The sequence below is a fragment of the Nothobranchius furzeri genome, chromosome 7 (assembly GCF_043380555.1).
Source record: "Nothobranchius furzeri strain GRZ-AD chromosome 7, NfurGRZ-RIMD1, whole genome shotgun sequence".
Taxonomy (NCBI): Eukaryota; Metazoa; Chordata; class Actinopteri; order Cyprinodontiformes; family Nothobranchiidae; genus Nothobranchius; species Nothobranchius furzeri.
The window spans coordinates 12032087-12038086 of record NC_091747.1 but is presented as its reverse complement, the minus strand read 5'-3'; positions in this window follow the sequence as shown (position 1 = coordinate 12038086).

The following is a 6000-nucleotide window of genomic DNA, read 5'->3' as shown; positions in this document are numbered from 1 at the left end:
GGCCCAAGCAAGACGCGCCCCGAGGAGCGTCTTGCCACGTGTCAACACTGGGTCTGACTTAGCGCCTCCAGGAGAGAGGCCCAAGCAAGATGCGCCCCGAGGAGCGTCTTGCCACGTGTCACCACTGGGTCTGACTGAGCTCCTCCAGGAGAGAGGCCCAAGCAAGATGCGCCCCGAGGAGCGTCTTGCCACGTGTCACCACTGGGTCTGACTGAGTTCCTCCAGGAGAGAGGCCCCATTAAGACGCGCCCCTAGGAGTGTCTTGCCACATGTCACTACTCGGTTTAACTGAGCGCCTCCAGGAGAGAGGTCCAAGCAAGACGCGCCCCGAGGAGCGTCTTGCCACATGTCACTACTCGGTCTGACTGAACGCCTCCAGGAGGGAGGTCCAAGCAAGACGCGCCCCGAGGAGCGTCTTGCAACATGTCACTACTCTGTCTGACTGAGCGCCTCCAGGAGAGAGGCCCAAGCAAGACGTGCCCCGAGGAGCGTCTTGCCACATGTCAACAATGGGTCTGACTGAGGGCCTCCAGGAGAGAAGCCCAAGCAAGACGCGCCCCGAGGAGCGTCTTGCCACATGTCAACACTGGGTCTGACTGAGGGCCTCCAGGAGAGAGGCCCAAATAAGACGCACCCCGAGGAGCGTCTTGCCACATGTCAACAATGGGTCTGACTGAGGGCATCCAGGAGAGAAGCCCAAGCAAGACGCGCCCCGAGGAGCGTCTTGCCACATGTCAGCACTCGGTCTGACTGAGCGCCTCCAGGAGAGAGGCACAAGCAAGACGCGCCCCGAGGAGCGTCTTGCCACATGTGAACACTGGGTCTGACTGAGCGCCTCCAGGAGAGAGGCCCAAGCAAGACGCGCCCAGAGGAGCGTCTTGCCACATGTCAGCACTCGGTCTGACTGAGCGCCTCCAGGAGAGAGGCCCAAGCAAGACGCGCCCCGAGGAGCGTCTTGACACATGTCTCCTCTGGGTCTGACTGAGCGCCTCCAGGAGAGAGGCCCAAGCAAGACGTGCCCCGAGGAGCATCTTGCCACATGTCAACACTGGGTCTGACTGAGTGCCTCCATGAGAGAAGCCCCAGCAAGACGCGCCCCGAGAAGCGTCTTGCCACATGTCAACACTGGGTCTGACTGAGCACCTCCAGGAGAGAGGCCCAAGCAAGACGCGTCCCGAGGAGCGTCTTGCAACATGTCAACACTGGGTCTGACTGAGTTCCTCCAGGAGAGAGGCCCCAGCAAGACGCGCCCCGAGGAGCGTCTTGCCACATGTCACTACTCGGTTTAACTTAGCGCCTCCAGGAGAGAGGTCCAAGCAAGACGCGCCCCGAGGAGCGTCTTGCCACATGTCACTACTCGGTCTGACTGAGCGCCTCCAGGAGGGAGGTCCAAGCAAGACGCGCCCCGAGGAGCGTCTTGCCACATGTCACTACTCTGTCTGACTGAGCGCCTCCAGGAGAGAGGCCCAAGCAAGACGTGCCCCGAGGAGCGTCTTGCCACATGTCAACAATGGGTCTGACTGAGGGCCTCCAGGAGAGAAGCCCAAGCAAGACGCGCTCCGAGGAGCGTCTTGCCACATGTCAACACTGGGTCTGACTGAGGGCCTCCAGGAGAGAGGCCCAAATAAGACGCACCCCGAGGAGCGTCTTGCCACATGTCAACAATGGGTCTGACTGAGGGCCTCCAGGAGAGAAGCCCAAGCAAGACGCGCCCCGAGGAGCGTCTTGCCACATGTCAGCACTCGGTCTGACTGAGCGCCTCCAGGAGAGAGGCCCAAGCAAGACGCGCCCCGAGGAGCGTCTTGCCACATGTGAACACTGGGTCTGACTGAGCGCCTCCAGGAGAGAGGCCCAAGCAAGACGCGCCCGGAGGAGCGTCTTGCCACATGTCAGCACTCGGTCTGACTGAGCGCCTCCAGGAGAGAGGCCCAAGCAAGACGCGCCCCGAGGAGCGTCTTGACACATGTCTCCTCTGGGTCTGACTGAGCGCCTCCAGGAGAGAGGCCCAAGCAAGACGTGCCCCGAGGAGCATCTTGCCACATGTCAACACTGGGTCTGACTGAGTGCCTCCATGAGAGAAGCCCCAGCAAGACGCGCCCCGGGAAGCGTCTTGCCACATGTCAACACTGGGTCTGACTGAGCACCTCCAGGAGAGAGGCCCAAGCAAGACGCGCCCCGAGGAGCGTCTTGCCACATGTCAACACTGGGTCTGACTGAGCGCTTCCAGGAGAGAGGCCCAAGCAAGACGTGACCCGAGGAGCGTCTTGCCACATGTCAACACTGGGTCTTACTGAGCTCCTCCAGGAGAGAGGCCCGAGGAGCGTCTTGCCACATGTCATCTCTGGGTCTGACTGAGCACCTCCAGGAGAGTGGCACGAAGCAAAATTTCACATCATTCTGGGTTCATTTGTGTGAAAACAAGGTCCAATCAGGGTGAAACGTTACAGGAAGGTAGAATCTATTGAGTTGTAAGTGATCTGAACGTTTCATGATGATAGCACTTTCCTAAGGAGGTAAAACCATGTCCCAAAGGTCACCGGATCGGTGTCAATTTAAAAAAGTAGTCCAGTTACACATTTGTGGGCTTATAACTTGGCTTCTGAATGTCCTAGAGAGGTCAGGCTTGTTTTAGTGTACTTCAATAAACAGCCCCTACAACCACAAAAAGGAATGGAGTCATTTGCACTTATGGTTTTTAAATGGCACCCAGAATTATGTTGCACAAAGCACAATTTCACATCATTCTGGGTTCATTTGTGTGAAAACAAGGTCCAATCAGGCTGAAACGTTACAGGAAGGTAGAATCTATTGAGTTGTAAGTGATCTGAACGTTTCATGATGATAGCACTTTCCTAAGGGGGTCAAACCATGTCCCAGAGGTCACCGGATCTGGTGTCAATTTAAAGAAGTAGTCCAGTTACACATTTGTGGGCTTATAACTTGGCTTCTGAATGTCCTAGAGAGATCAGGTTTGTTTTAGTGTACTCCAATCAACAGCCCCTACAACCACAAAAAGGAATGGAGTCATTAGCACTTATGGCTTTTAAATGGCACCCAGAATTATGTTGCACGAAGCACAATTTCACATCATTCTGGGTCCATTTGTGTGAAAACAAGGTCCAGTCAGGCTGAAACGTTACAAGAAGGTAGAATCTGTTGAGTTGTAAGTGATCTGAAAGTTTCATGATGATCGCACATTCCTACAGGGGGCCAAACCATGTCCCAAAGGTCACCGGGCCTGGTGTCACTTTAAAGAAGTAGTCCAGTTACACCTTTGTGGGCTTATAACTTGGCTTCTGAATATCCTACAGAGGTCAGGTTTGTTTCAGAGTACTCCAATTAACAGCCCCCATTACCCCAAAAAGGAATGGAGTCATTAGCACTTATGGTTTTTAAATGGCAAACAGAATTATGTTGCACAAAGCACAATTTCACATCATTCTGGGTTCATTTGTGTGAAAACAAGGTCCAATCAGGCTGAAACGTTACAAGAAGGTAGAATCAATTGAGTTTTAAGTGATATGAACGTTTCATGATGATCGCACATTCCTATAGGGGGTCAAACCATGTCCCAAAGGTCACCGGGCCTGGTGTCACTTTAAAGAAGTAGTCCAGTTACACCTTTGTGGGCTTATAACCTGGCTTCTGAATGTCCTAGAGAGATCAGGTTTGTTTTAGTGTACTCCAATCAACAGCCCCTACAACCACAAAAAGGAATGGAGTCATTATGGTTCGTAAATGGCACCCAGAATTATGTGGCACGAAGCACAATTTCACATCATTCTGGGTCCATTCGTGTGAAAACAAGGTCCAATCAGGCTGAAACGTTACAAGAAGGTAGAATCTATTGAGTTGTAAGTGATCTGAACGTTTCATGATGATAGCACTTTCCTATAGGGGGTCAAACCATGTCTCAAAGGTCACTGGATCGGTGTAAATTTAAAGAAGTAGTCCAGTTACACATTTGTGGGCTTATAACTTGGCTTCTGAATGTCCTAGAGAGATCAGGTTTAATTTAGTGTACTCCAATAAACAGCCCCTACAACCACAAAAAGGAATAGAGTCATTAGCACTTATGGTTTGTAAATGGCACCCAGAATTATGTGGCACGAAGCACAATTTCACATCATTCTGGGTCCATTCGTGTGAAAACAAGGTCCAATCAGGCTGAAACGTTACAAGAAGGTAGAATCTATTGAGTTGTAAGTGATCTGAACGTTTCATGATGATCGCACATTCCTACAGGGGGTCAAACCATGTCCCAAAGGTCACCGGGCCTGGTGTCACTTTAAAGAAGTAGTCCAGTTACACCTTTGTGGGCTTATAACTTGGCTTCTGAATATCCTAAAGAGGTCAGGTTTGTTTTAGAGTACTCCAATTAACAGCCCCCATTACCCCAAAAAGGAATGGAGTCATTAGCACTTATGGTTTTTAAATGGCACCCAGAATTATGTTGCACGAAGCACAATTTCACATCATTCTGGGTCCATTTGGGTGAAACCAAGGTCCAATCAGGCTGAAACGTTACAAGAAGGTAGAATCTATTGAGTTGTAAGTGATCTGAACGTTTCATGATGATCGCACATTCCTAAGTGGGTCAAACCATGTACCAAAGGTCACCGGGCCTGGTGTCACTTTAAAGAAGTAGTCCAGTTACACCTTTGTGGGCTTATAACTTGGCTTCTGAATATCCTACAGAGGTCAGGTTTGTTTTAGAGTACTCCAATTAACAGCCCCCATTACCCCAAAAAGGAATGGAGTCATTAGCACTTATGGTTTTTAAATGGCAAACAGAATTATGTTGCACAAAGCACAATTTCACATCATTCTGGATTCTTTTGTGTGAAAACAAGGTCCAATCAGGCTGAAACGTTACAAGAAGGTAGAATAAATTGAGTTTTAAGTGATATGAACGTTTCATGATGATCGCACACTCCTATAGGGGGTCAAACCATGTCCCAAAGGTCACCGGGCCTGGTGTCACTTTAAAGAAGTAGTCCAGTTACACCTTTGTGGGCTTATAACTTGGCTTCTGAATGTCCTAGAGAGATCAGGTTTGTTTTAGTGTACTCCAATCAACAGCCCCTACAACCACAAAAAGGAATGGAGTCATTATGGTTTGTAAATGGCACCCAGAATTATGTTGCATGAAGCACAATTTCACATCATTCTGGGTCCATTTGTGTGAAAACAAGGTCCAATCAGGCTGAAACATTACAAGAAGGTAGAATCTATTGAGTTGTAAGTGATCTGAACGTTTCATGATGATCGCACATTCCTAAGGGGGTCAAACCATGTCCCAAAGGTCACCGGGCCTGGTGTCACTTTAAAGAAGTAGTCCAGTTACACCTTTGTGGGCTTATAACTTGGCTTCTGAATATCCTAGAGAAGTCAGGTTTAATTTAGAGTACTCCAATTAACAGCCCCCATTACCCCAAAAAGGAATGGAGTCATTAGAACTTATGGTTTTTAAATGGCACCCAGAATTATGTTGCACGAAGCACAATTTCACATCATTCTGGGTTCATTTGTGTGAAAACAAGGTCCAATCAGGCTGAAACGTTACAGGAAGGTAGAATCTATTGAGTTGTAAGTGATCTGAACGTTTCATGATGATAGCACTTTCCTATAGGGGGTCAAACCATGTCCCAAAGGTCACTGGATCGGTGTAAATTTAAAGAAGTAGTCCAGTTACACATTTGTGGGCTTATAACTTGGCTTCTGAATGTCCTAGAGAGATCAGGTTTAATTTAGTGTACTCCAATCAACAGCCCCTACAACCACAAAAAGGAATAGAGTCATTAGCACTTATGGTTTGTAAATGGCACCCAGAATTATGTGGCACGAAGCACAATTTCACATCATTCTGGGTCCATTCGTGTGAAAACAAGGTCCAATCAGGCTGAAACGTTACAAGAAGGTAGAATCTATTGAGTTGTAAGTGATCTGAACGTTTCATGATGATCGCACATTCCTACAGGGGGTCAAACCATGTCCCAA